Source organism: Aquarana catesbeiana, linkage group LG03 (assembly GCF_042186555.1).
Source record: "Aquarana catesbeiana isolate 2022-GZ linkage group LG03, ASM4218655v1, whole genome shotgun sequence".
In the NCBI taxonomy this organism is placed as follows: domain Eukaryota; kingdom Metazoa; phylum Chordata; class Amphibia; order Anura; family Ranidae; genus Aquarana; species Aquarana catesbeiana.
This window is the reverse complement of record NC_133326.1, coordinates 556,151,807-556,179,508: the sequence shown is the minus strand read 5'-3', so window position 1 is coordinate 556,179,508 and position 27,702 is coordinate 556,151,807. Positions and strand designations below refer to the sequence as shown.

Here is a 27,702-nt window from a genome sequence, read left to right as displayed (position 1 = left end):
TGTGGGGTCAATTGTTGCCTTATAATGTCTATATTATATATTGTATTTAATATATATAAGGAAACAATTGCTGGCTATATCCCCACAGTGAGATTCCCTCACTTTCTGTCCTTGTGAAACCAAGACAGGAAGTGAGGGGACATCTCCTGCAATGACATAACCCCGTTAGATGTTCTAGTTATGTATAAAACGAATGTATATATAAATCTGTATATAAAGCCAGCCCTTTTTTTTCCATTTTGGCTAAATTATGGAAAACCCCATTCATTTTTTTTCCCCCCATCTGTGTCCCACAGATTGCAGAAAAAAAATGTGCTTGATTCCCCCATCAACACACACACAGTCTTCATGGCTGAATCCCTCCTGCGGAGCCATTGTGTTATCCCAGTGGGGGGGGAGCCGCCGGGAGAGCACAATGATTATGTAAAATCCGAGAGGCTGGTTGATCGACTGATCAACGTGGGAACATTCAGCTTGCCCATATATGGTTTGAATCTCGGCCAGTCCTTGCTGAACCAGCCAAGATTTAAAAACTGTCTATGACTGGCCTTAGCTACACATCTGCCACTCCATAGAGGAGAATAGAGGGTCCGATGAGGACTGCCTGAAAAACGGACAGGCGGACCTGATCGGACCCCTCATGTGAAAGGCACCTGAAAAGCAGCTCTGCCTTGTTTACATAGGCAGAGCTCCGTCCTGTGTCTCTGGCTCTGTCCGGCGATTGGTGGGTAATGGTGGACGTCCATTGCCCAGCACCTGCAGATCCGTTTCTGCTGTGAGCAATCACGGCAGAAGCAGCAAGCTGGTGGCGCCCCCTAGGTGGAAATGCAGAATCATGTATATATACATGATCCTTGGGTAGCGCAAGGAACGGTGAAAACTGCTGTCATTTTTTTCCTCTGTGTCATTGAAGAGATTTCCCTTTACTTCCTGTCCTTTAGAGACAACAGGAAGTGAGTGGAAATCTCTCAAATGTAAGAAAATTATTTCTTACACAGTTGTCACTGGAACACATGTCCCATAAGAAGTTTTCTCCTCTATTCCTGTTCTGGTGGAAACTCAAAATGTTAGTTTCTCCCCTACTTTTATTCCCAGTGCAGTATGCAGGATTATCATTACATCCTTACATGCCTTATTGGGACTTGTGATGAAGTAATGGTCACTTGACTTCTCAAAGAACAGAGTGCCCTATCCATGTCGAGTGATGTGTCAGTACATTATTCTTCTTAGGTGTGATCAGACTCAGTGACTCATCTGTCGTGGGTGTACTCTGTATTACAGGTTTGTTTAGAAAATAAAGATTTTCTATCTATCTATATATATATATATATCCTGTTTCGGTTTGTCAAAAAGAAATTATTTCTGATTGGCTGTGTTATTGCACAACAGTAAGGCTCCATTCACACCAATGCGTTTTTTTCATGCTTTTTGCAGAAACGCAGGACATTTTTTTTTAACATGGGTTCCTATGGAAAGTGTTCACCTCAACGCATTTTTGTGTCTCTGCGTTTTTGGAAAGGGTCAGGGACTTTTTTAAGCACAAAACGGTGCTTTTTTTTTTTTTTTTGCATTTTTGGTTCAATAGACTTGGAGAAGCTGCAGAAAAGCATGTAGTGCGTTTTTACAGCGTTTTTACCACGAGTTAGCAGCATCTGTCCTACAACAAATTTGCCCTCCCAAAAAAAGCATAAAACTGCAAATCATGGAAAAATAACCCACAAAAAGCATTGCAGAAAAGCAAGCTGCATAAGCTCCACTCACACCTGAGCGTTCCGAATCGCGGGCGGAATCGCAGCGTTTCTGCCCACAATTCCAAATCACAGCAAATTGCGGGATGCTTGCGCGATGCCATTACTTTTTAATGGCACTGCGATCGTGGCACGATTTTGCCACAATAAATCGCGCTGAAATCGCAGCAAATCGCAATGCGCGACGCTGTCGCTCAAAAAAAGCTCCTGCTGGCCAGAATCTGGGGGCCCCCTTGTTAAAGGAGGCTTCCAGATGCCAATAAGCCCCCCGCCTGCAGACCCCGACAACCAACAGCCAGGGTTGTGGGGAAGAGGCCCTTGTCCTCATCAACATGGTGACAAGGTGCTTTGGGGCAGGGGGGGCCCTGCGCCCCCCTCACCCCAAAGCACCCCCCCATGTTGAGAGCATGTGGCCTGGTACGGTTCAGGAGGAGGGGTGATTGCTCGCCCCCACCCCCTTTCCTGACCTGCTAGGCTGTGTGCTCGGATAAGGGTCTGGTATGGATTTTGGGGAGACCCCAACGCCATTTTTTCGGCGTGTGGGTTCCCCTAAAAATCCATAACAGACCGAAGGGCCTGGTATGCTCTTGGAGGGGAATCCATGCTGTTTTTTTCTTAAACTTGGCGTGGAGTTCCCCTTTGAGATCCTCAGAGCACAAGTCGCATGCCAAAGTCGGATCAGTTAAGACGGCGATCCGACTTTGATCCAACTTCAGTGATATTCAATGGGCTGAAGTTGGGTCAAAGTCGGACCAAAGCAGTACAGGGAGCATTTTCAAAGTCAGACCGACTTGTGTAGGACCAGTTAAGATGGCTCCCATAGGGAAACATTGATTTTCACACGTCATACGACATGAGCTCCCAATGTCGGAGCATTTGTTGTACCAGTGTGAACCTGGCCTGACACTCTCTGAAGTTTACATCTCAAGAAAATGTTTTTTTTTTCTCATCTCGTCCCCTTGAGAAGATTGGTCCTGTAGACACAACATGGAAGTGTGAGGAAATCACCCCTAAGTGAGAAGAATTCCCCATAGCCATTGGTCACCGGGACAGGATTCCCCATTGGAGGATTTCACCTCTATTCCTCTTCTAATGACAACTGTAACATATTTAGATTTCCCATCACTTTCTGTCCCAGAGATAATGGACTTCAGGACAAATAGAGAGGATGACTCTCCCCACTGTGGATAGGGGTTCTAACCCCTCTCTGCTCTGTCTGAAGTTACAAAAAAAAAAGAAGTTTGGGCTATACGCACATACCTCCAGATATTTCTGGATGTCATTCAGAGGCCCCTGTCTGAGATATATAGTTTATAACCTTGTGTCAGGCCGACCGATAGACAGATCAGCCTATGCTTTCATCAGAGGGGGCAAAATTTCATACTTTATTTTTTTGGGGAACCCTGAAAAACAATCAGGCTTATTTCAGTCTGTTCAAATTTAAGAAATCGTCCAGCTTGCTCCTAATTCTAGAACTGAACTCTCCAGCCTTCACTTCAGTCTTGCACAGTTGTACCGGCTCCTCTCCTGGACTGAAATTACTTTGATTTCACTGCACACTGTGAGCTTCTCAAACAGTGCATTAGAAGCTGCAGCAAGTCAGATAGAGCCGGCCTCATTTCCTGGCTGGAGGACGTCCGGCATCAAGTAGCCTTTTCCTTCTCAGCATAACTGCCCCTGGCCCACCTCTTTCATTCATTTCATTTCAGTTCTTTCAATCATGGAGGTTTAGCATCACATGTGGATGTTACATAGGACAGTCTGCATGCACATACAGCTTGCCTAGTAACATCCACACATGCAGATTGACATTCTCCCATTGAGCAGGGCTTTTTTCAGCTCAAACGCTAAGGCATGCAGTTCTGGCACCACTAACGCTGAATGTGTGTACTAGCAAGGGGTGCTGGGGTGTACTGGAGGGTCTATTGATGATTGATGGCTGTTGGGGCATCTATTGCCATCGAGGGGGATATATTGTTGTTGGGGGGGGGGTCGGTTGTTGCTGGGAGGGATCTACTGTTCAGGGAGGGGTCTACTGTTGCTGGCTGTTGGGACATCTATTGTTGCTGGCGGTGGTCTATTGCAGTGGTTCTCAACTCTGTCCTCAGGCCATGTTTTGGGAATTTCTCTTAGATAAATTAGCTATCCAAAGTACCAAGCCATTGACTCTGATTTAAAGAACCTGTGCAAGATAAAGGAAAACATGTAAACATGGCCTGTTGGGGGTACTTGAGGACAGGGTTAAGAACCACTGTTCTATTGTTACTGGCAGGGGTCTGTTGTTACTTGTAGGGTCCATTGTTGCTAGGGTGGATCTATTGTTGCTGGGAGGGGGCTATTGTTACTGGCAGGGGTCTTTTGTTGCTGGGGTGGATCTATTGTTACTGGGAGAGGGTCTATTGTTGCTAGGGTGGATCTATTGTTGCTGGGAGGGGTCTATTGTTACTAGGGGAGGGTCGATTGTTTCTGGGAGAGGGCTATTGTTACTGGCGGGGGTCTTTTGTTGCTGGGTGGGGGTCTATTGTTCCTGGGAGGGTCTTTTGTTGCTGGGGTGGATCTATTGTTACTGGGGGAGGGTTTATTGTTGCTAGGGTGGATCTATTGTACCTGGGAGGGGGCTATTGTTACTGGCGGGGATCTTTTGTTGTGGGGTGGATCTATTGTTACTGGGGGAGGCCTATTGTTGCTAGGGTGGATCTATTGTTGCTGGGAGGTGTCTATTGTTACTGGGGGAGGGTCTATTGTTTCTGGGAGGGGGCTATTGTTACTGGCGGGGGTCTTTTGTTACTGGGTGGGGGTCTATTGTTGCTGGGAGGGTCTTTTGTTGCTGGGGTGGATCTATTGTTACTGGGGGAGGGTCTATTGTTGCTAGGGTGGATCTATTGTTCCTGGGTGGGGGCTATTGTTACTGGCGGGGGTCTTTTGTTTGCGGGGTGGATCTATTGTTACTGGGGGAGGTCTATTGTTGCTAGGGTGGATCTATTGTTTTGGGAATTTCTCTTAGATAAATTAGCTATCCAAAGTACCAAGCCATTGACTCTGATTTAAAGAACCTGTGCAAGATAAAGGAAAACATGTAAACATGGCCTGTTGGGAGTACTTGAGGACAGGGTTGAGAACCACTGTTCTATTGTTACTGGCAGGGGTCTATTGTTACTTGTAGGGTCCATTGTTGCTAGGGTGGATATATTGTTGCTGGGAGGGGGCTATTGTTACTGGCAGGGGTCTTTTGTTGCTGGGGTGGATCTATTGTTACTGGGAGAGGGTCTATTGTTGCTAGGGTGGATCTATTGTTGCTGGGAGGCGTCTATTGTTACTGGGGGAGGGTCGATTGTTTCTGGGAGGGGGCTATTGTTACTGGCGGGGGTCTTTTGTTGCTAGGTGGGGGTCTATTGTTCCTGGGAGGGTCTTTTGTTGCTGGGGTGGATCTATTGTTACTAGGGGAGGGTTTATTGTTGCTAGGGTGGATCTATTGTTCCTGGGAGGGGGCTATTGTTACTGGCGGGGATCTTTTGTTGTGGGGTGGATCTATTGTTACTGGGGGAGGTCTATTGTTGCTAGGGTGGATCTATTGTTGCTGGGAGGTGTCTATTGTTACTGGGGGAGGGTCTATTGTTTCTGGGAGGGGGCTATTGTTACTGGCGGGGGTCTTTTGTTGCTGGGTGGGGATCTGTTGTTGCTGGGAGGGTCTTTTGTTGCTGGGGTGGATCTATTGTTACTGGGGGAGGGTCTATTGTTGCTAGGGTGGATCTATTGTTCCTGGGAGGGGGCTATTGTTACTGGCGGGGGTCTTTTGTTGCAGGGTGGATCTATTGTTACTGGGGGGAGGTCTATTGTTGCTAGGGTGGATCTAATGTTGCTGGGAGGGGTCTATTGTTACTGGGGGAGGGTCTATTGTTTCTGGGAGGGGGCAGTTGTTATTGGCGGGGGTCTTTTGTTGCTGGGTGGGGGTCTATTGTTGCTGGGAGGGGCTTTTGTTGCTGGGGTGGATCTATTGTTATGGAAAAAAGAAAACCTGCTGCTCCAGGTAAGATAAGGAAGCCTAATGATCCAGCAGGTGCTCGCCTCCACACACAATGAAATTAGAAGATCAAAATCCTCTTAATTTGGACATCCCAAAAATTACTGGCATCAGAATGCTGGGTAGACGCGTTTCGCACACTTCACATGCGCTTAGTCATTACCTTCTAATGACTGGTGTATCTATTGTTACTGGGGGAGGGTTTATTGTTGCTAGGGTGGATCTATTGTTGCTGGGAGGGGGTCTATTGTTACTGGGGGAGGGTCTATTGTTGCTGGGAGGGGGTCTATTTTTGCTGGGAGGGGACTATTGTTATTGGGGAGGGTCTATTTTTGCTGGGAGGGTCTATTGTTGCTGGGTTGAGGTCTAGTGTTGCTGGGAGGGGGCTACTGTTACTGGGTGAGGGTCTATTGTTGCTGGGTGGGGGTCTAGTTATTTGACTGCTTTTCTTGTTATAATTAACAAATCTCATACAAATGACTTATCACCACAAAATGATACTTGTTCTGTACTCTCTAAAAGGAGAGGAACTAAGAGGTGGTTAGGGGGTTGAACCAAGGGGCGGTGCTTGGAGGTGTGTAGGTGGTGGAAAAAAAGAGGTGACTCTGAAGGGGGGGGGGGGGGGAGTACCTGCACCTATTCTCTGACAAGAAAAGCCCTGTCATCAAGGCATTTGATATTTGCATAACTCCTCCCAAGAACCAGCCTACTTCTTGCAGCAAGGCTGAGAGCTCTTGAGAGGCATACTGAGGCAGGGTGCTGTAATGTTTTCAAGAAGCTATTTACAACAGCCTGTCGACCCCTCCCAGCAGCCATAATCTGCCTTGCATTGCATAGAGAAGCACAGAGACCCAGAGAGATTGCTGGGTCTAAAATAAGGTATGTAATATAAACAGAACGTTTTTTTGTTTTTTCTTTTCATTAGCATGTTGACGGGTTGTAGGTAAGGGGGGGAGTTTACAAGGGAAGGCACAATGTAATCAGATTAAACTTCAGCTTTAAATTGACTTATAACAGTAATTCTTGAGACTTATGTCTTGTGTTTATTCAGCTTCTGAAAGGTCCTGTAATCTCAGATCTCATTCTGCTGTTGAATGTTGGAGAAATGTGCAGAGTTTCTCTTGTGTGTGTCTGCTAGCAGTATGCAGACTCAGACATTACTCATCCCCTGCAGCACTCCTGTGTAATCCACCGCTCTGCTGCCAGCAGGGAAAGAATGCTATTATAGGGCTAATGACTCTGGAAAATAAAAAGTGACCTTCTGTCTTTATTTCTGGACCCAGGCTTCAGACATCAGGCGATCTGACCTCTCATACTCGCTCCTGGATTCAGTGATCTCCTATTTCTTGTTCCTCTGGACCCAGATCTTTATTGCTTCATAATGAATATCAGTGGCTCTTCTAATCTTTTTCTTCTGCACCCTGGGATTCCAACTGTGAATCCCAAGGTAGATCTATCTACCTTGGGATTCACAGTTCTATCATTCTGATATATATTTCCTGTGGTCCAGGGACCGGATCTATTTCTACTGGAATCCAGAGCTTCAGGGATGAGATCTATCTCTCATGGGATCCAAAGATTTTATCTGTTCTGGGATCGAAAAACTCTATCCATATGACAGATCTCTTTTGGAATCCAGAGCTCTGGTGATATGATCAATCTCTTTAGGATCAAGTATATAGGTGATCTGATCTATCTCTCCCTAGATCCAGAGCTCTGTCACTCTGAACTTTCTGTTCTGGGATTCAGTGTCCTGATGATGTGGGATCCAAGAATCCATTGATCTGATCCAGTGGTCCGAAAAAAATGCAGCTCTTTGCTTGTCTTTATCCAGCAATCTGGATCTGGAGACAACATGATCCGATCTATCCCTCATGGGATAAAGAGGTCTATTGATCTGATCTATCTCTTAGGATACAGAAGTCCATTCATCCAATCTGTCTCCTGGGATTCTGAGCTCTATCAGTCTGATCTATTTTCCCCAACATCCAAGGCTCCATTAATCTGATCGCTCTTTTCCAAAACTCAGAGCTTTGTCATTCTGATGTATCTTTCCTAGTATCCAATTCTCCAGGGACCTGATCTATATCAGCTGGTATTGAAACTTCTATCTGTCTGATCTATCTCTATAGGGATCAAGATATCTGATCTATCTCTCCTGTGACCCACAGCTTCAGAGATTGTATCTGTCTTTCGTGGGCTCCAGAACTTCCTTAATATGACCTATCTGTTTTGGGGATCCAAAGCACATGACATGATCAGGCTTTTAGGCTCGGTTCACATATGAGCCGCATGCGGCTCACAGCAGGGATCCGGTGTGTCCTGGTTCACAGTTTCAGGTCCGATTTCAGCCATAATTTTGGGCTGAATTCGAACCTGAAAAGGACCAAAAGACGCACAGCATTTTTCTGCAAAAGGCACCAGACCTGCTGCGGAGATACGTTTCATATAGAGCTGGTCAAATTCTCCTGCAAGGATCACGCATCCAATTGGCAACGGTGTGAACCCAGCCCTAATATCCAGAATTGTACTCTGATCTATTGCTCCCAAAATGCAGAGCTCCATCACACTGATCCGTCTTTTCTGGGATTAAATGCTCTGGTGATGTGATTTATCTGTCCTGGGATCCAAAGATGCATTGATCTGATCTAAAGCTGGATACACACTATACAATTTGTTTAGATTTTTTCCTTTAGATTTACCAAAACCATATAATACGAGGTCAAACCTAAACACTTTCAATTTGTATGCAATCAGGCAGGCCCTTACACTACACAGTTGAAGGTAAATCTAAAGGAAATCGAACAACAAAAGTTGTATAGTGTGTATCTAGAATAACTCTCCTGGGATACAGAGGTCTATTGATCTGATCTATCTCCCCTGGCATGCAAAGCACCATAAATCTGATCACACAATCACAAGATTGGAAGATTTATGATTCTGATGTATCTTTCCTAGGATCCAGTTCTCCGGGGATCTGATTTATACTGCAATCTGAATTTCTTATGGTATGGTCTATCCCTACAAAGATCAAGATATCTGATCTGTCTCCCCTGGGACACAAGAGCTCCAGAGCTTTTAGCTGTCTATCCTGGGATCCAGAGCCCTATCCACATGACCTATCTTTTTGGTGTCCAGGGCTCTGGCGGTATGTTCAATCTCTTTAGTATCCAGAGTTCATTTGATCTGAGCTATCTCTCCTGAGATTCAGAGCTTCAGGGATCTGATCTATCTCTATCGGCACTCAAACCTTTATCCATCCGATTTATTGCTCCAGGGATCAAGGTATCTGATCTATCTCTCATGGGATCCAGAAGTTTTATTTATCTATCCTAGTATCCAGAACTCTACTCATATGATCTATAGCTGGGTACGTACAAATTAAAAATTGGCCAGTTCAGCAGGGACCAGGAGAATTCCAATCTGTGTGTAGCCCCCTGGTTCAATAGAAGCCGATTGTTAGATCAACTCTGTTGAATGTTCCTGCTGGAAAGCCTCCTTTGATTAGCGGCTTACAGCCAATCAACTGCAGTGCTGATCACTGTATTCTGACAGTGGAGGAATCCCGCTGTCAGAATACAGTAGTGCAGCAGAGAGAATTCCTGCATCCACCTTGCTTGTGTGGATGGAGGAATCTGTTAAGCTGGGTATGCACTAGTAGAACTTTGTTCAACAGAACATTGTAAGACCATTTGTTTCATTATTAGTGGGGTCAAACTGACGTTCATTTTCAACTTCAGTGATAAGAAAATTCCGAGGACCAGGATGGAAATTTTTTCTTGGATATACGAATTTCGAACAGTGTATGTGGTTTTTGTTTACTAAAGTCCATTCATTCCAAAATCAAATGTTAAAAGCAAACTTCTTGAACTACCTTCGAACGACATTAGAATATCCTGAAAATTTTCGTACAAATTTTAATTTGAAATCCTACTAGTGTATGTCCAGCACATCTTTTTTTTTGGGATCCAGAGCTTTGATGATGGGATCAGTCTCTTTAGTATCCAGGATTTAGGTGATCTGATCTAGGTTTTCCCTGGATCCAGAGCTCCATGACTCTGATCTATCTGTTCTGGTATTCAGTGCTTTGGGGATGTGATCAACCTCTCCTGGGATCCAGAACTTCATCCATATCGTCTCCTTCTCCTATGTTCTAGTTTTTATAGGATTCAGTGCTCTGGTGATGTGATCCATCTCCCATAGGATCCCGGGATCTGTTATTACACTTCTGGGATAAGGAGGTCCATTGATCTGGTCAATCTCCCCTGAGATACAGAACTTCATCCATCTCATTCTCATCCCCTGAGCTCTATCTCCTATGAGATTCAGTGCTCTGGTGATGTGATCTATCTCTCCTGGGATCCAGAGATCTGTTGTAAGTCTTCTTGGATTAGGAGGTCAATTGATCTGGTCTTCTGGGATCCAGAACTTTATCTATCTCATCCTCATCCCCTGAGCTGTTTCCTATGGGATTCAGTGCTCTGGCGATGTGATATATCTCCAATAGGTTCAAGAGATCTGTTATAAGTCTTCTTGGATAAGGAGGTGAATTGATCTGATCTATCTCCCCTGGGATCCAGAACTTCATCTATCATCTCCTTCTCCTGAGCTCTATGTTCTGTGGGATTTAGCACTCTGGTAATGAGATCTATCTTCTAGGATCCAGAGATCTGTTGTAACTCTTCTGGGATAAGGAGGTCCATTGATCTGATCTATCTTTCCTGAGATCCACATCCATCTCATATCCCTCTTCTACACTCTGCTGATCTCTTCCAGGATGAAGTACTTAGATCTGTTTTTCTCTCTCTCCAGTGATCCCAGTGATCTGTCTCTCCTGGGATCCACCTTTCCTCTTCCTGTTCCTCTGTTACTCACATCAGAATGATCTGCTGGAAAATTTGGAATGTTCCCTCTCTGGGACTGACAAGCCCATCAGCCAATCCTAGGAAGCCGAGCCCTCCACTGTCCCGCCCTGTCTTCTATCAGGACCCAGTGAGTGCCGGGGGCGGGGCTGATGACGTCGGGAGGAGTTCGGGCTGGCCGGGGGAGTCAGAGGGGAGCCGGGTGGGGAGGCTGTAGAGGGCAGCGGATTACAGACATCGGTGGGGGGACAGATCGGCGGCTCCGGAGCGGCACTGAGGACACCAGCAGGCAGGTAAGCCGGAGAGGGATTCAGGCTGGAGATGGGAGGGAGAAGGGTGAGTGTTCCTTTAACTGTCAACCATGTGCCAGGGGCCCCCGGGGGCCACAGCCTTAACTGGGGGCACTTTGTAAATCGGGATCGCAAACTGGAGCTGGTTATAACTTTTTGCAGAGATGAAAGGCATGTGTTGTGCAGGACACATGGCAGAGCTTTACTTTTTTGGGGATCCTGGGACTTGTGGTTCTCCAGCAGAAGGACCCCCAGGATGGTTTCCTTTCACTGCCTTGTATTCAATAGGGGGGATCTATTAACCTTCTGATTCACAGAAAGTTTAAAACTTGCCAGAAACTTTTCAGTAACTCAGTAGATGCTGTGACTTGTAGTCCCACCCAGCTAGGAGTCCCAGATCACCACCTTCCTGTGCCTGCTGGAGGACATCAGAGGCACCCCCTGAAACTACAACACTGGGCTAAACTTTCCTTTACCTTTGTCCATCATGCTGTGACTTGTAGTTCTGTTCTGCAGAGCTTGCTTACATTATATCTAAAGCTAAAATTGTCCCTTTAACTCTGGACATGCTGTGACTTGTAGATCCCCTTTTCTACCCCCCCCCCCCCCATCATATTCTGCTGTGATCCCCACATCATAGACCTTCTTTGTATTGAAGTCAATGATTATGGCCAATTAAAGTTGTTTTACATGTTTGTACACATAAGGATGGGTAAGACTTAAAAGGCAAAAATATTTATATTCCAACTGTAAAAAAAAACCCCACAAAAGTCATAATGGACAAAGAAGAAAACAAAAGTCATAAAAAGTGACAGAGGATGTTTGGGTGAGAAAAGTCCCCGAAAATGATTCTTTATTGTGCTATATATATCCTGTATAATAATAATAATTGTGTCCCAGAGGGCCAAAAACTCGTAAATCTCTCCAACTGCTAAATAGGACAATACGCGATGGTAGACGACCAAGCAAAAAGTTTTCTCTTTATTGCAACTTGCTGTGGCTTGTAGTTCCACCCCTGGACGTGGAGGGGCCGGCTCAGCTTGGTTGCCCGTATCCACCATACAAGCCTGAGGCTAGGTTCACACTTGACTATTCACCTCCTTGTTTAGTTCTTGCACATTGAACGCATTTGTACACATTGTTTTGGGCGTTATTGTTTTTTTGTTTAGACCAATTAAAAGCAAGTTACTAGGAGGAGGAGACAATTCATAATTTATAGGCCCATGTTTTTCAGGAGCTTTTATTAAAGTCTATGGGGCCAAAACATGCTTTTCTGTCCCAAAGGCGCTCCTGTACGTCAGATAGCACATCGCTCAGATGTGAACGGGCTCCATAGAATAAAATGGAAATCTGGTGCATGTTAGAGTGCTCAGATGTGATTGGGGCTCAGATTGTCCCTGAAGGAGGCAGCTGGGTGGCCCCTCCAGGCTTCACTACCTCTGTGCCCACCGTATAAGTAAGTATAGTGGAGCGTGGAAGCCAAAACCTCTTTGTGTTTCCTCCAGGCTGATACATGAGAGTTTGACAGGAACCTGAAGTGAGGGGGCAGAGAATTCCCTGCAGTGAGGGGGAACAATCGGTCCCTTGTCCTCAGATCAGTAATGAAAACACCTGGAGTCGCAGGGTGGCAGGACAGGGTAGGCTCTGGAAAAATGAGTGCACGGCCCAAATACCATCCTGAGCTAGAAATGTATCAGACCAGCATGTGTGGGGAATAGACTAAGACATGCTGATGTTGCTGGATCCACATCTGAGGCGAGGGATGGGTTCAGAACCTAGCCAAGCAACTATCGAGACAGGATGGTGGCTCTCCATACAGCATCTGGGCTAACTTCTCAGTGGACTTTTCAAAAGATCACCCTATACCAGGGATCTTCAAACTTTCTAAACAGAGGGACAGTTTTTTTTTTTTTAATCCCGCAGATTTTAGGGGAGCCGGACTGTGGCCAGCGAGAGTGGAAATTTTCCTGGCATCAGTGGGGGTAAACATCACATTTGGCGTTAGGTGGACGAATAATGCACCATCGTTGGTATCTTTAGGAGGAACAGTGCCCTGTTGTTGGTGTCATTGGTAAAAATGGTGCCCCGTTGTTGGCAGAATAGTGGGGGGAATAGTGCCCCAAGGGCCAGATAGAGGCAAGAAAAGGGGCACAGTTTGGAGACCACTGCCCTATACTGTACCATAACAGTATCACGTTTTAGAAAAGCTCCACCTTTCATCATTAGGAAGTCCAGTGACTTCACCTAGGCTAAGATGTCATCAATCTGCTGTAGGCAGGAGGAAGCATTTCCTCAGTCTCTTCTCCCCAAGTGATCAGACTGTTTATTGTAACTTTGTGGCCAGTTACAGGTAATTCACACGTGTTCGTTTTCATGTGATTTTTGGAGCATGTATTTTTAGGCAGGACATACATTGTTATTTTCTTTCCTTCAACCACAGGATGAAGGAAAGAAAATTGCTCAGTTCCCCCATTAACACTGATTTCTGTTGAATTTTCTTTCCTTCAATCCCTCCCACAGTGCTATTGTGTTCTTCTGGTGGGGAACACAGGGAGCCTTCTCTGCTTGTAGAATACAATGATCAGTGTTTCCAGCTATAGCTGCCAGCAGTGATCAGGCAAAATAACAGACAGGCTGGTTGTAGTGAAGTTGATCAATGAACCAACTTTAGTACAACCAGCCTGCCCATAGACAGATCTAAATTTGTCCAGTTCCTGTTGAACCAGCTGAATTTTAATCCATCTATGGCTGGCTTTAGGCTTGAGTGTTTTTTGTCTTAGTCAGCTAGTTCCTAGGCGGAGGAGATGGTGGTTAGATGTGAAATTATGCAGATGGGGCCAAAAACACTCAATCATGCCCTAAAGAAGCTTCTGTACCTTTTACTAAACATTGGTTGCAACCCTTTACATATACCCAGTGAAGTGATTGGCCTCAGTTGATACACTGAGATGACACACATCCTCCTGTGTAAGTTGTACCTGTTTATCTGCCAGTCTTCTCTTCATCTGTTCAGAGTGCAGAATTTATAGAGCTGAAATGACACTGCAGGGCTCAGTGAGGAGAGCCCTGAGAGCTGATGGGAGGGAAGAGACAAACCCCACTTCAAACAGCACACAGGAACAGAGCTGAGGCTGTCAATCGCCGGCTGTGTGCTGGAGCTCCCTCTCCTGTCACCTTTGTTCTCTTGGTGTCAGAGAAAACTTGCCTAAAGTGATTTATGTTGATAGCAGAGGAACAAGGCAGCAGAAAGAAATGACACATAATGCTTCTTATTGAGGCAAGTACACACTATAGAGGGATAAGCTTTGTTCTTATATCATGTCTGAAGTTTACAACCACTTTAAGCAGCCAGACATTGCGGACATAACGTGATAACATGGAAATCTGCTTTCCAGCATCAAAGTTTCTGGAAAAGCAGATCACTCAGATGAGGCAGGAGACAGGAATAAAGACAAATGCTTCTGGAACATACCCAAATGTGGTGGCCAAGAACAGCTTTGAGGGGTCTCCGCAGTAAAGGTAAGTTAAGGCACAGGGTCAGATGGGGGAAGGGTGAGTTTTTAATGTTGACATTTCAGTAAGATTACAAGTCTGAATCGATTCCCAACATGGCAGAATATACAGCTACATCTGTATAATTTAAAAAAAAAAAAGTAAATTTTCTATTCGAAAGCTTTCACTGAGCATCATTGCAGTGACTTGGCCTGCTGCTAGAAGGAAGGAAGCATTTCCTTAGTCTCCTCTTTCTCAAGGTGAGAGGCTGATCTGTGTCGTACGTTTGTGAACACAGCCAAGAACTGCACAGACACCCAGGATTTATATGCACGTGCCATCTCTGAGCCAAGATCTCAGTCTAGAAAGTTAATGGTGATCTTGGATGATGCCTAAACAAAGATGGTGCTGTCTTTTCTGGAGAGAAAAGCAGATGAAGGCATTGTCAGGGGGAGTACTGTGATCTGTCAGAGGTAATGTATACATGGAAGTATTCTTACTGGATACACAGTGATTGCACTCCGTGCTAAATCTGACACTCCCAGCACTGTGTTCAGACAGGATGGCTCCCTGGGTAGTGTGGTATTGTACAGACTGGTAGTCAAAGATATATGGACCTTTGGTGCGTTCATTACTTGGCTAGTAGCCCATAGTATCTGCCTGCTGGTTTAGGGGTGCCAGAAGTCCCAGTTACTTGCTTAGGCAGGCTTCCATATAAACTAGTTTTGTAGGCTATACCCCTGCTCCCCCCCCTTCCAATCAACACACTAATTACATTTTTAAATTCGGTGTTCATTATTTTAGTGCCTATGCTTCTCTATGCAAGGCAGATCATGGCCTAATAAGGGGGGCCAGCAGGCTGCTGTGATATTTCCTGGACACTAAATATGGCACCCTGCTGCCCTCCACTAGCCATGATCTACCTGCAATATCAAAGTACCTTGATGGGTGGGTGTCAGTTTGGAGAAGTAGGCTTTCCTAGGCAGGCTGTATTTGCATGCAAACTGCCCTAGGCAAGAACCGCAAGTGATGTTGAGCCTCCATGATCTAAAGAACTGAAATCCAAAGTATGAAAGGCCCAAGATGGAAACAATTAGGCTGTGGAGGATTGCACTAGAGCCGGGGTGTCAAACTCAATTTTGTCGCGAGCTGCATCAGCATTAGAACCCTTTCACACGAAGGCGTTTTATCGCTAAAAATAGCACCTGAAAAACGTCTCCCATGCCACCCCAGTGTGGGAGCCTGAGTGCTTTCACACTGGGGCAGTGTGCTTGCAGGACGTTACAAAAAGTCCTGCAAGAAGCATCTTTGGGGTGGTTTGAGAGCGCTGTATACAGTGTTCCTAAACCGCCCCTGTCCATTGGAATGCTTGGGCAGCGATTCAGAAGCGCTGCAACATAGGCGGTTTTAACCCTTGCTTTGGCCGCTAGTGGGGGGTTAAAAGCACCCTGCTAGTGGCCGAAAAGTGCCGCTAAAACCACAGTAAAAGCAATATGGCCCCAGTGTGAAAGGGGTCTTATGGTTGCCCTCAAAGGGCCGGTTGTATCTGTTCGGCTCCATGTACAACCTGCCTAGATTTACCATGGCCGCGGGAAAAACACGGTAAAATCGTGCCACGGTTTTGCCGCATTTTTTGCATTTTCCCACGGCTGGTGGACAAAACGTTACTATCCTGAACATGTTCAGGAGAGGGAGGTTGAAGCTCAACTAAAAGCCGCAGCTCCTAAACTCTGCTAAAAGCCTATTTGTACATTGACCCATAGGGGTTGCGCGGCGCAGAGAGTGCGGGGGTCCCGGGTTGCGCGGCGCAGAGAGTGCGGGGGTCCCGGGTTGCGCGGCGCAGAGAGTGCGGGGGTCCCGGGTTGCGCGGCGCAGAGAGTGCGGGGGTCCCGGGTTGCGCGGCGCAGAGAGTGCGGGGGTCCCGGGTTGCGCGGCGCAGAGAGTGCGGGGGTCCCGGGTTGCGCGGCGCAGAGAGTGCGGGGGTCTCGGGTTGCGCCGCGCAGAGAGTGCGGGGTTCCACCGCCTCTGGCTGAAAAAAAAAAAAGTCCTGTGTACAAGGGCTGGCGGGCTACATTCATGGAAAAAACGTAGTTAACTGCAATGACATGTAGAAAACAATAGTTTTCAACACGTCATGTTCACACCAGAACGCTGTGTTTCTGTGTTCCAGAGTTGTGCGATTTTATGCAATATGTTTGCATAATGTTGCACATAGACGCGTGTAAACGCGAACAAACGCAACGTACCACTCACCTACAACTAGGTCAAAGGAAACGGCACTAAATATACCAGTGCAGTCCCCGTCGGTAGCCTGGTCATTTCTATTCCAGAGCACTGTAGTCTTATTTCAGACAAAGCCTGGCGGGGGCACTGCCCTCTCTCCTCACCATCTCCCATGCCAGCCTCAGTGGGGAGCCCACACTGTCCCTCTCCAAACCACTTTGATTTATTGCTGACAGGTCCACATGGCACTGCGCTGTATAAACTCCTTGTTGTGCTGTATATTTAGGATCGGAGTCTATTTAGGATCCCCCCGGCTTATTTTAGCTCCTCTCCTTTTCTCTCAGCTGCCTGAAAACCTTCCCTAGAATTGTCCGGATGCTGCGATTTTGCACGCTCTGTTGGCCTCCTCCTTGTACCCAGCTTTCCGTCCCTGTAAATTGTCGGGTTGAGCACAACGATGGGAGATAAGTGAATTATTCTTCCCTCCGGCTTGTGAATGAAGAAGTCTTTGGCAGTAAAGCGTTTGTTCAATAAATCTTTTTCTTCGAAATAGCCAGACGTGGTTCCGGGAGCCGCTGGATCAGCATGTTCTGCAGCTGCTGTGGAGCTGAGGGCATGCTGAGGTTTGTAGTTCTATTGAGGCTGAAGAATTATCTGTTTACGAAAGTCCTGATATAAAGGCAGAACTCTGTGTTCATATTCAAAAAAGGAAAGCTGCCTTTACTCAAATGATGCGATTATTCAAAATAAGTCGTAAATGTATTTTCAAATACTGCTAGCATAAATGGCTAAAATCTGTTCTATTATCTTCCAACGTTGTTCAGAACGCACAAATCATGCCAAGAGTCAGAGGTCAGGCACTGGGCTCCTATTGGGCTATATTGCCATGCGAATCGCTGCCTATTTAACATGTTTCAGGCACTAGAAGCCTATTGAGCTATATTGCCGCAGGATAAAAGAAATCGCTGGCAAACCCAGGAGCTCCTTCTTGTAAAATTTATCAAGCACAACGGCAATGAATAATCCACATAATGCGAACGCGTTTCGGCCAAAGCCTTCCTCAACATGTTTCAGCCAATGGGGGCCATTGCTTTTTGCAAACGGATGACTTTGGCAATGTGAATATACTGGTAGTGCAGTGAGCAGAAATATTGAAAAGGGGGGGGCATTGCGCTCTTTCTCAGCTTATCATAAATGGGTCTGCCCCAGGACTGTTTCTGTCTTGCAGATTGTAGATCTAGCTGTCAGTATGTAAATATGTAGCAGAAAGCATTCTGTCGATATCCGGCAAGAATGCACATGGTCAATGATGGTTAAGGACCAAGCCAAGCTTTAATAGATCATGTGGATCTGTGTACAAATGTTACATTGTATGGTCCCAGGCGCCCATGTGCATGAGGCCTAAAACACATGCACAACGAAGGTTCACTGCTTTGTATGTACTTTGCTTTGTAAATATACTCCGTGGTCTTTTCAGAGATGGCGATGATTTTCAGCATGATGGAAAACACTTGTCATTCCAGACTGGATAGGAAGAAGTGACTTTGCCGCTCATTCAACTCAAGAGATCGTTTAGATCTAAAAATGTAAAATAGCTTTCAGCCCGATTTAAAAAATAAAATCTCATATAAGCTTCAACGTGTTCATGTAAAATCAAAGGTAATTTGAAATGTTACTCTTTTATTAAAATAATCCCTGGTGATCCTACCATGAAAGTCTTTGTTCGGGGTGACAACGCTCTGTCCCTGTCTACCAGTTGCACTGCTGCTGCGTTGTCACCCTGTCACACGGATGTCTAATGAGACTGCACATGACACACATTATGCAGGCATGGTTCACGGTTGTCACCATGAGAAATGCCATGCAGCCATCCCTGGAGTGCAGGTAGTAGCTCCAAAGAGGCTGCAGGTGATCAGCAGCCTCATCCTATATGTAACAGAGGTTGATTTGAAATACATTAAAAAATACTAACAATAACATTCAACTCTCTTGCGAGTTACATCACCAATCTTGTCGCAAAATACCAACCAAACTGTCCTCTCTGCTCTTCCCAAGACCTCCTGTTCTCAAGCTCTCTTGTCCTCCCATGCTCCTCTCCAGGACTTCCCCAAAGCTTCTCCCATCCTCTGGAACTCTCTACCTCAATCGGTTCAGCTATCTCCTATTCTGGCCACCTTTTAGGCAATCCCTGAAAACCCATCTCTTCAGGGAAGCCTATCCCGCCTCAACCTAACAACTGAACTTTTAATTCTTCCATCAGCTCATCCCTCAGTTATTACCTTGTGTGCCATTTGCACTACCTTATTACATAGTTGCATAGTAGGTGAGGTTGAAAAAAGACACATCAAGTCCAACCTATGTGTGTGATTATAATTTATATGTCAGTATTACATTGTATATCCCTGTATGTAGCGGTCGTTCAGGTGCTTATATAATAGTTTCTTGAAACTATTGATGCCCCCCCGCTGAGACCACCGCCTGTGGAAGGGAATTCCACATCCTTGCCACTCTTACAGTTAAGAACCCTCTACGTAGTTTAAGGTTAAACCTCTTTTCTTCTAATTTTAATGAGTGGCCACATGTCTTGTTAAACTCCCTTCTGCGAAAACCTTTTTTCCCTATTGTGGGGTCACCAGTATGGGCATTTGTCTATTGAAATCATATCCCCTCTCAAGCATTTCTTCTCCAGAGAGAATAAGTTCAGAGCTCGCAACCTTTTCTCATAACTAAGATCCTCTAGACCCTTTATTAGCTTTGTTGCCCTTCTTTGTACTCGCTCCATTTCCAGTACATCCTTCCTGAGGACTGGTGCCCAGAACTGGACAGCATACTCCAGGTGAGGCCGGACCAGAGTCTTGTAGAGCGGGAGAATTATCGTTTTTTTTTTCTCTGGAGTTAATCCCCTTTTTAATGCATGCCAATATTGTAGATTGTAAGCTCTCAGGAGCCCTCTTGTATTTTATTATATTGTGACTGTACGGACTCCCTTTAGATTGTAAGGTGCTGCGCAAACTGCTGGCGCTATATAAATGTTGTATAATATTATTAATAGGTTGAATATATTATATATATATATATATATATATATATATATATATATATATATATATATATATATATATATATATATATATATATATATATATATATATATATATAATATAATATTTTTTTTATACACAGTGCTTTAGCAAACTAAATGTAATTCTGGTAAATCTGCAGTAATGAGATGTAGCAAAGGATGGAAAGTATTAAAAAAAAAAAAAAAAAAAAAAAGCCAGATATTTATGATATGCAGCACACAGTGCAAATTAACCGTCATTGAAAAGAGCTGCGGTGTAATGTGTAAATGGAGCATTGAGTGGATTCCTGGGAGTTCTTTATTGCCATGTAATTGTGTTGTGTAAATTCCACTTGTAGTGTGCTGTGACTGGCCTGTTCCCGGGGAAAATTCCTGTCTAGGAAATAATGACACCTTCCTCTCCTCCTCCATTCAACACTTTTACAGTTATTTTCCCTTTGAACAGTTTATGGCGAGGTACAGAACAGCTGTTCATATTTGTCCCGGATTATCTTCTGAAAAAAAAAAATGTTATGACTTCTAAACTTAACCCGAAATGCATCTGTCTTCTGCCCTCGGCGACAGAGGAGAAAAAAAAAAAACTTTAATAGGGGAATCTGATTCTGCTTTTCCAACATCCACCCTGCGAAACAGACATGCGCGGTATGAAACGGGCGCAAGCTGCTATGTACCCAACAGAGGATCTGTCCTTAAAGAGACCCTGTCACCATTTCAACAAAAAGATATGTGCATGCCATTTATTCATGTGATTTCATTATAAAAGCCTCCCTTGTGTAGATATCCGGAAGCACCAAGACTGCTGTTGGGTGTCGCCATTTTGGATGTGATTTCAGCAACCCCAGCAAACGCAGAGCTGTCACTTAAAGCAGAACTTCAGCAATTTTTTAATCTTTCCATCTATTAAATCTTCTGTCCTTGTTGTTTTAACTTTGGATAGTAAAACATATTTTTTTTCTGCCAGTAAATACCTTATACAGCCCACTTTTTTTGTTTCTTGTCTGGTAAAAAGCCTAGGCTTATGGCATCATGCACAGCTCTCGCTCTCATGAGTTTGCCAGGAAGGGAGTTGGGATGAGTCATAAGAGGGCCAATGAGAGCTGCAGAGCTGGAGGTGTGTGTCTGTGTAAATCCAGGAAGTTAACAGGCAGCAGCTTCAGCTGCCCACAGTTAAAATGGTTGCAGCCAGACTCACTGGAGGGAGATTTCTGCAGCATATTTGGCAAGTACAGAATCACAGTATATGTGTATATATGTATATATGTGTGTGTGTATAATATATATATATATATATATATTCGATTTTAGAGGTCGACCGATATGGGTTTTTCTCTGGCCGATGCCGATATTTAGAAATCGCGGTTGCCGAATTTTTTTTTTTTTTTTCCCTTCATCTCATAAAATCTAAGTTAGACCCCTTTCACACTGGGGCGTTTTTCAGGCGCATTTGGGATAAAAATAGCGCCTGTAAAGTGCCTGCAAAACGGCTCCCCTGCAGTCTCAGTGTGAAAGCCCGAGTGCTTTCACACTGAGGCGATGCGCTGGCAGGATGTTAAAAAAAAAAAAAAGTCCTGCAAGCAGCATCTTTGGAGCAGTGTATACCACCACTCCTGCCCATTGAAATGAATGCGCACCGCTGCCGAAGCGCCTGCAAAGCGTTTCGGCAGCGGTGCATTTAACCCCTTCCTCGGCTGCTAGCTGGGTTATAAGCGCCCTGCTAGCAGCCGAATAGCGTCTCTAAAATGATGGTAAAGCGCCGCTAAAACTAGCAGCATTTTACCGTCAACGCATGCCTGCTCCAGTGTGAAAGCAGCCTTAAATGATACAGAAATTTTTTTACATTTAAACAATTATTAAACAAAACAAACCTCCAATCAGTTCACTTGTATGTAGAATTTAGTATAAAAAAATTTAAAAAAACTATATCTTAAATATTAAATACACAAAAACAGGTAATCAAAGCTTTTGGATGAAAAAAAATGGGCTAACTTTACTGCTTAGTTTTTTTTTTTATTTATTAGTGTATTTTTTCAAAAAATATTGCGTTTGAAAGACCGCTGCGCAAATACCGTGTGACATAAAATATTGCAACAACCGCTATTTTATTCCCTAGGGTCTCTGCTAAAAAAAAAAAAAAAAAATATATATATTATATATATTATATATATATATATATATATATATATATATATATATATATATATATATATATAATGTTTGGGGGTTCTAAGTGATTTTCTAGCAGAAAATACAGGATTTCTACTTGTAAGCAACAAATGTCAGAAAAGATTTAGGCCTCTTTCACACGGGGCAGATCAGTCATGATCCGCCCCGTGAACACACGCTGGCTCAGCGGGGATCGCTCCGCCGATCCCCGCTGAGCAGGAAGATGACAGGTGCATCGCTGCACGCTGTGCAGCGACGGACCTGTCAGAGCGCCGCTCTCCCCTATGGGGGGATCGGATGATGACGGTCCGTAGTGTCCGTCGTCATCCGATCCGATCCGAAAACGGAGGGAAAAGTAGGTTTTTCCTCCGTTACACTTTTCGGATCGGAGCGGGGTCGGATGTCAGCGGACATGTCACCGCTGACATCCGACGCTCCATAGGGATGACTGTATGTCCGTTTTTCATCCGAAAACGGATGGATGAAAAACGGACATACGGATCATCCGTGTGAAAGAGGCCTTAGTCTTTAAATGGTTAAACTGACAGCTGAGCTCAGTTCATTCATAAGTGTAAACATTGTATCCTTCAGGTTCTTTTTATCAGATTTGGCAGGCTGCCTAGAGGAGGAGAGAATTCTCTTCACAGAAGTTTTCAGGCAACTTGTATTGACTTCTATAAGGCCCCTTTCACACTGGGGCGGTAAGGGGCGTCGGCGGTAAAACAGCGCTATTTTTAGCGCTGTTTTACCGCGTATTCGGCCGCTAGCGGTGCGGTTTTAACCCCCCGCTGGCAGCCCAAAAAGGGTTAAATCCACTCGTATAGCGCTGCTATTGCCGCGGTATAGCCGCGCTGTCCCATTGATTTCAATGGGCAGGAGTGGTTTAGGAGCGGTGAATACACCGCTCCAAAGATGCGGCTGACAGGAGATTTTTTCTTCTCCTGCCAGCGCACCGCTTCAGTGTGAAAGCCCTCGGGCTTTCACACTGAACAAACAGCGGAGGCTGTTTTGGGGCGGTTTGCAGGCGGTATTTTTAGCGCAATAACGCCTGCAAACCGCCCCAGTGTGAAAGGGGCCTTACAGAAGTCATTTGCAAGTCCGCTGATATCGGCCTTTTTTATCAGCACAACCGGCCGATGCAGGAAAAAACACCAAATATTGTCCGATATATCGGTCGACCTCTAATATATAATAATTATATATATAATAAGCTTCAGAATGGCAAAGATGTTTTTATCACAAATTCTGTGAGTCAGTCCCCCCCCCCCCCCCCCCCGTCGCTTCTTCCCTGGCTGCACCTTCAACCCGCTTTTCTCAGCACCTTGCCCAAAGAAGCATCTTTCAGCACCCTTGCACAATGTGGAACAGGCACACTTTGCTAGAAGTGATTTGTCCATCCCCTTTACACCGGCCAGAACTGGCGTTTTAAATGGGCGGTGGTGGTTGCAAATCTTGCCACACTGTGCTCCGAACTCCAAGCAGTTGACCGTGAGCTGTTGGTGACAGTTCTTGGGGTGCTTAGAGCAAAGCAGGGCTTCACATATGCATTAATGTGGAACAAAACTCCAGAATAAACTCGCCTCATCCTTTTGGCGATTCAGCATTTACTTCCCTCACCAGCCGCTGTCATCTTCTCCCCGGGTTCCGGGTTTTTGGCCTCTTGATTGGTTGGTGGACAATGACCTCATCCTGCATATGCACATTCTGGCACAGCCTGAGTGTGCTGGGAATGCATGCTGAGCTGCGCCTGCTCAGCGCAGTGTACATTAATTGGGAAAACTGCGAGTAGGCAGGTAAGTGGGTATTATTGTAGAGTCCAAAATCTGGTGCAGCTGTGCATGGTAGCCAATCAGCTTGTTCAATTAGGCTTTGACAATCAAACCTGGAAGCTGATTGGTTTCTTAGCAGAGCTGCACCAGATTTTGCACTCTCCAGATTTACCAAATCTCCCCCAATGTGATTCTTCTGCAATAGAATGCTGCCCCAGCTCGCAGTTTTCTAAAAGTTGGGTTTAGTTACTTTGTAAGGCCCACCCACCCCGCCACCACATACTGTATATGTATAAAAGGAAGAATTACAAATCATCAGTACAAAATCTTTTTATACACTCAACACTCCAAAGCCAGCCATAGATTATTTTTTTTTTTCCCCCCTTTCCTGCAACCACAGGTTACAGGAAAGAAAGTCGCTCGAACACTGACTGTGTTGGGGGGGAGGGGATCCCTCCAATAGAGCCATTGTGTTCTCCCGGTGGGGGAACCCATCCCTGCTGGGAGAACACAGTGATTATTGCTAGCAGCTATAGCCGTTGGCAAAATTTTCATGAGAAATCCAACAGGCTAGTTGTACCCAAGTCAATCGATGGATCAGCTTGGGTACCATCAGCCTGCCCATACATGGTTCCAATCTTGTCCAGTCTCTGCTGAACCAGCTGATATTTGAACCGTCTATGGCCGGATTAAAAAAAAACAAAAAACATAGTATTTTCTTTTTATTATTTTTAGTTTTGAACAGAGTGGAGCAGGATTAGAACACCTGTCAGTTCTTATTGCTGTCCGTGTCCCCGTTAGGGAGATTCACCCTCTCTATTTATCCTGTTTATCATTATCTCTGAAAGTGAAAGGGAAAAAAAAAGAATTGGGTTGTCCCCAGAAATGTAATAGAGGCTAAATCTTCCAATGGGAACCCCCCCCCCAAGGAATTCCTTTAATTTGCAGGGATTTCCTCTCCCTTCCAGTTTGGCTATAAGACAGGAAGTGAAGGGAAATCTCTGCGATGGGATACAGATGGCAGGAAAAAAAAAATCTGACAGTTAAACCCTTCCCGTACGCTATCCAAAATGGGGGGGGGGGGGGGGGGGGGTTTGCTTATAGTTCTACTTTAAAGGCGCACTCCAGCCAAACCTGACTTGTGCCATATGGAGTCATGTGATTGACAAGTCACATTGTTATTGTGAAGTATGACAGTTCCTCTTTCTTGCCATCAATAAACTTGGTTACTGAGCTCTGCCATATGACTTTGAGCATAGACAGCCTGAATCACATGGTGTATAGCTGTCAGGAACATTGTGGGTGTTTCATGTCCTCAGAGACTGCAAAGAGTCTATCCAGTCAGACTGACCTTAACTGGTTGATTTAAAGCAAGGGTCAACATGTAATAGGGAAAAAAAATATATATACGAAGTGCCGGTTCACACTGCGGCGATGTCCGACATCAGATGTGATTCGCACTGCAGTGCAAATCACATGCGATTTCAGCCATACAGATAGTGTGGCTGAATTTGCATCACATTCGGACCAAACTTGCACAGGACCCTTTTTTGGTCTACAGCAGAATTGGATCACATGGGGGTTCACCCCCATGCAATCAAATTCCTGTCCGAATCTGCAGTTCGCACTGTGATATGCAAACTGATTTGGGGGTGTCGTTATCTTCTAATTGACACTCCCAGCAGTTCGCATAGGGCAGTGTGAACATGCGATTGCGGGAACCTGCAGTGGATTCGCAGGGTTCTCGCATCGCTGCAGTGTGAACCGGCACTAAAAAATAAAAATTAGAGAGTGGTGGACAAAGATAAACGTAAAGATTAGACCTTCAATGGTAAAAATGCAGGACGAGTGTATTTTGGTCCTTGGCTCCACCTTCTGTTGATCCTAAGCACATTCAGATATAAATTCTCATCAGTACACGTTTTGATAACATGCTGAATGTTGTTTGGAAGTACGATTGTTTCTCCACATTTGATTTTGGAGGTGAATTGACTTTTACTGAACGAAAAACATATATTCAGGATTAGAAATTTGCTTAATAAAAATGTTCCATCCTGACCCCTTCAAATTTTCTTGTTCTCGTTCAAAAACGAATGCTGATTTGACCCCGCAAACAATTTGAAAACCAAGCAAATGTTTCTATAACAAAAATTTTAAATTCTGCTTCTATATGGCCAGCTTGGGTTCACACCACATGCACTCCATTATTTTTTTTATTCTGCTTCAAAAACCTGGACAATGAATTCCAATGGTTTGGGTTCACACCAGTGCAGTCAACAAAAGTAGAACATGTTGCATTCTGTATGGAACGCTCTGAATTATCCTCAATTTAGTTGAAGAAAAAAAGAGGGGAAAAGCACACTGGAATGCATCAAAAACACGCATGCAGAAGTGCATTCGGAACACAGAAATTGTTGTGTGAACCGGCCCTTACTGATGCAGTATGTACTTTAAAGTGTCATGTGACTTGAGGCCATTGCTTCTCCTCCCACAAGCACCATAAAAAGCCTGCTCAATCTGGCTATTATGAATTTTATAAATATTCCATGGATGGTGATGAGACACTTTTTTTTTCAGTTTTCAGCATTGTTTTCTGAAAATCATTTTCCATTGAATCCTCTTTACAACTTACCCCTAACTCCTGTAATGCAGCAATCGCCATGGCGTTAATTTGTCTTTGTGCTGTTAATCCGTGGGTTACCAACCTTAGTAACTTGTGCGCGGTTGACTGCCACCCGCCATTTGTTCCTGAAATAGTTAAGTGTGTGTAGTCGTGGTTTTTTTTTTTTTTTTTTTTGGCACATTCCATAAAAATACTCGTCATTCTTGCATAAAGCTGAATAACTTCATAGCAGAGACTCCAGGAATTCGGTCTGTTTGCATCAAACCGTGGAGATAGCTGGTGCGGTGTGCAGGCAGACACAGAGACCACTGTGCCTTGAAGGGCAGCTGGCGTGCCATTAAACCAAAAAACATATAGGGACTCCTCTGCCTGAAAATTTGGAACATTAAACCCCCCCACCCCCCCTTTTCTTGATCCTCATTGTGTGCTTATTTGGCTGCATAGTGTATGAAGGGTACCAATACTTCCCACAATCTGCAGTTCTACAAATCTTTGCCCACTACACTGAGCCCTGCCAGTAAAAATCTCATAAGACTACCTGAACATCACTATCTTCCTTTTTTCCATCTGTCCTTTTTTCCATCTGTCCTTTTTTCCATCTGTCCTTTTTTCCATCTGTCCTTTTTTCCATCTGTCCTTTTTTCCATCTGTCCTTTTTTCCATCTGTCCTTTTTTCCATCTGTCCTTTTTTCCATCTGTCCTTTTTTCCATCTGTCCTTTTTTCCATCTGTCCTTTTTTCCATCTTCCTCCCCCCTTCACCATCTTCCTTCCCCCCCCCCCCTTCACCATCTTCCTTCCTTCCTCCCCCCCCTTCACCATCTTCCTTCCTTCCTCCCCCCCCTTCACCATCTTCCTTCCTTCCTCCCCCCCCTTCACCATCTTCCTTCCTCCCCCCCCCCCTTCACCATCTTCCTTCCTTCCTCCCCCCCTTCACCATCTTCCTTCCTTCCTCCCCCCCTTCACCATCTTCCTTCCTTCCTCCCCCCCCCCCCCTTCACCATCTTCCTTCCTCCCCCCCTTCACCATCTTCCTTCCTTCCTCCCCCCCCTTCACCATCTTCCTTCCTTCCTCCCCCCCCCTCACCATCTTCCTTCCTTCCTCCCCCCCCTTCACCATCTTCCTTCCTTCCTCCCCCCCCTTCACCATCTTCCTTCCTTCCTCCCCCCCCCTTCACCATCTTCCTTCCTTCCTCCCCCCCCCCTTCACCATCTTCCTTCCTTCCTTCCTCCCCCCCCCTTCACCATCTTCCTTCCTTCCTTCCTCCCCCCCCCTTCACCATCTTCCTTCCTTCCTTCCTCCCCCCCCCTTCACCATCTTCCTTCCTTCCTCCCCCCCTTCACCATCTTCCTTCCTTCCTCCCCCCCTTCACCATCTTCCTTCCTTCCTCCCCCCCTTCACCATCTTCCTTCCTTCCTCCCCCCCTTCACC

At 45.2% G+C, this 27,702-nt stretch overlaps 1 protein-coding gene across 16 annotated transcripts in view; it reads left to right on the top strand.

Annotated features, from left to right (window-relative positions):
• Positions 1 to 10,766: 10,766 nt before the first annotated feature.
• Positions 10,767 to 27,702, top strand: part of PPFIBP1 (PPFIA binding protein 1) — a 198,645-nt gene continuing 181,709 nt past the window's right edge. For all 16 annotated transcript variants that reach the window (XM_073621710.1, XM_073621709.1, XM_073621707.1 and 13 more), the window contains exon 1: positions 10,767 to 10,924. The gene's annotated coding sequence lies outside the window, so the exon portion shown is untranslated. The remainder of the gene's footprint in view (positions 10,925 to 27,702) is intronic.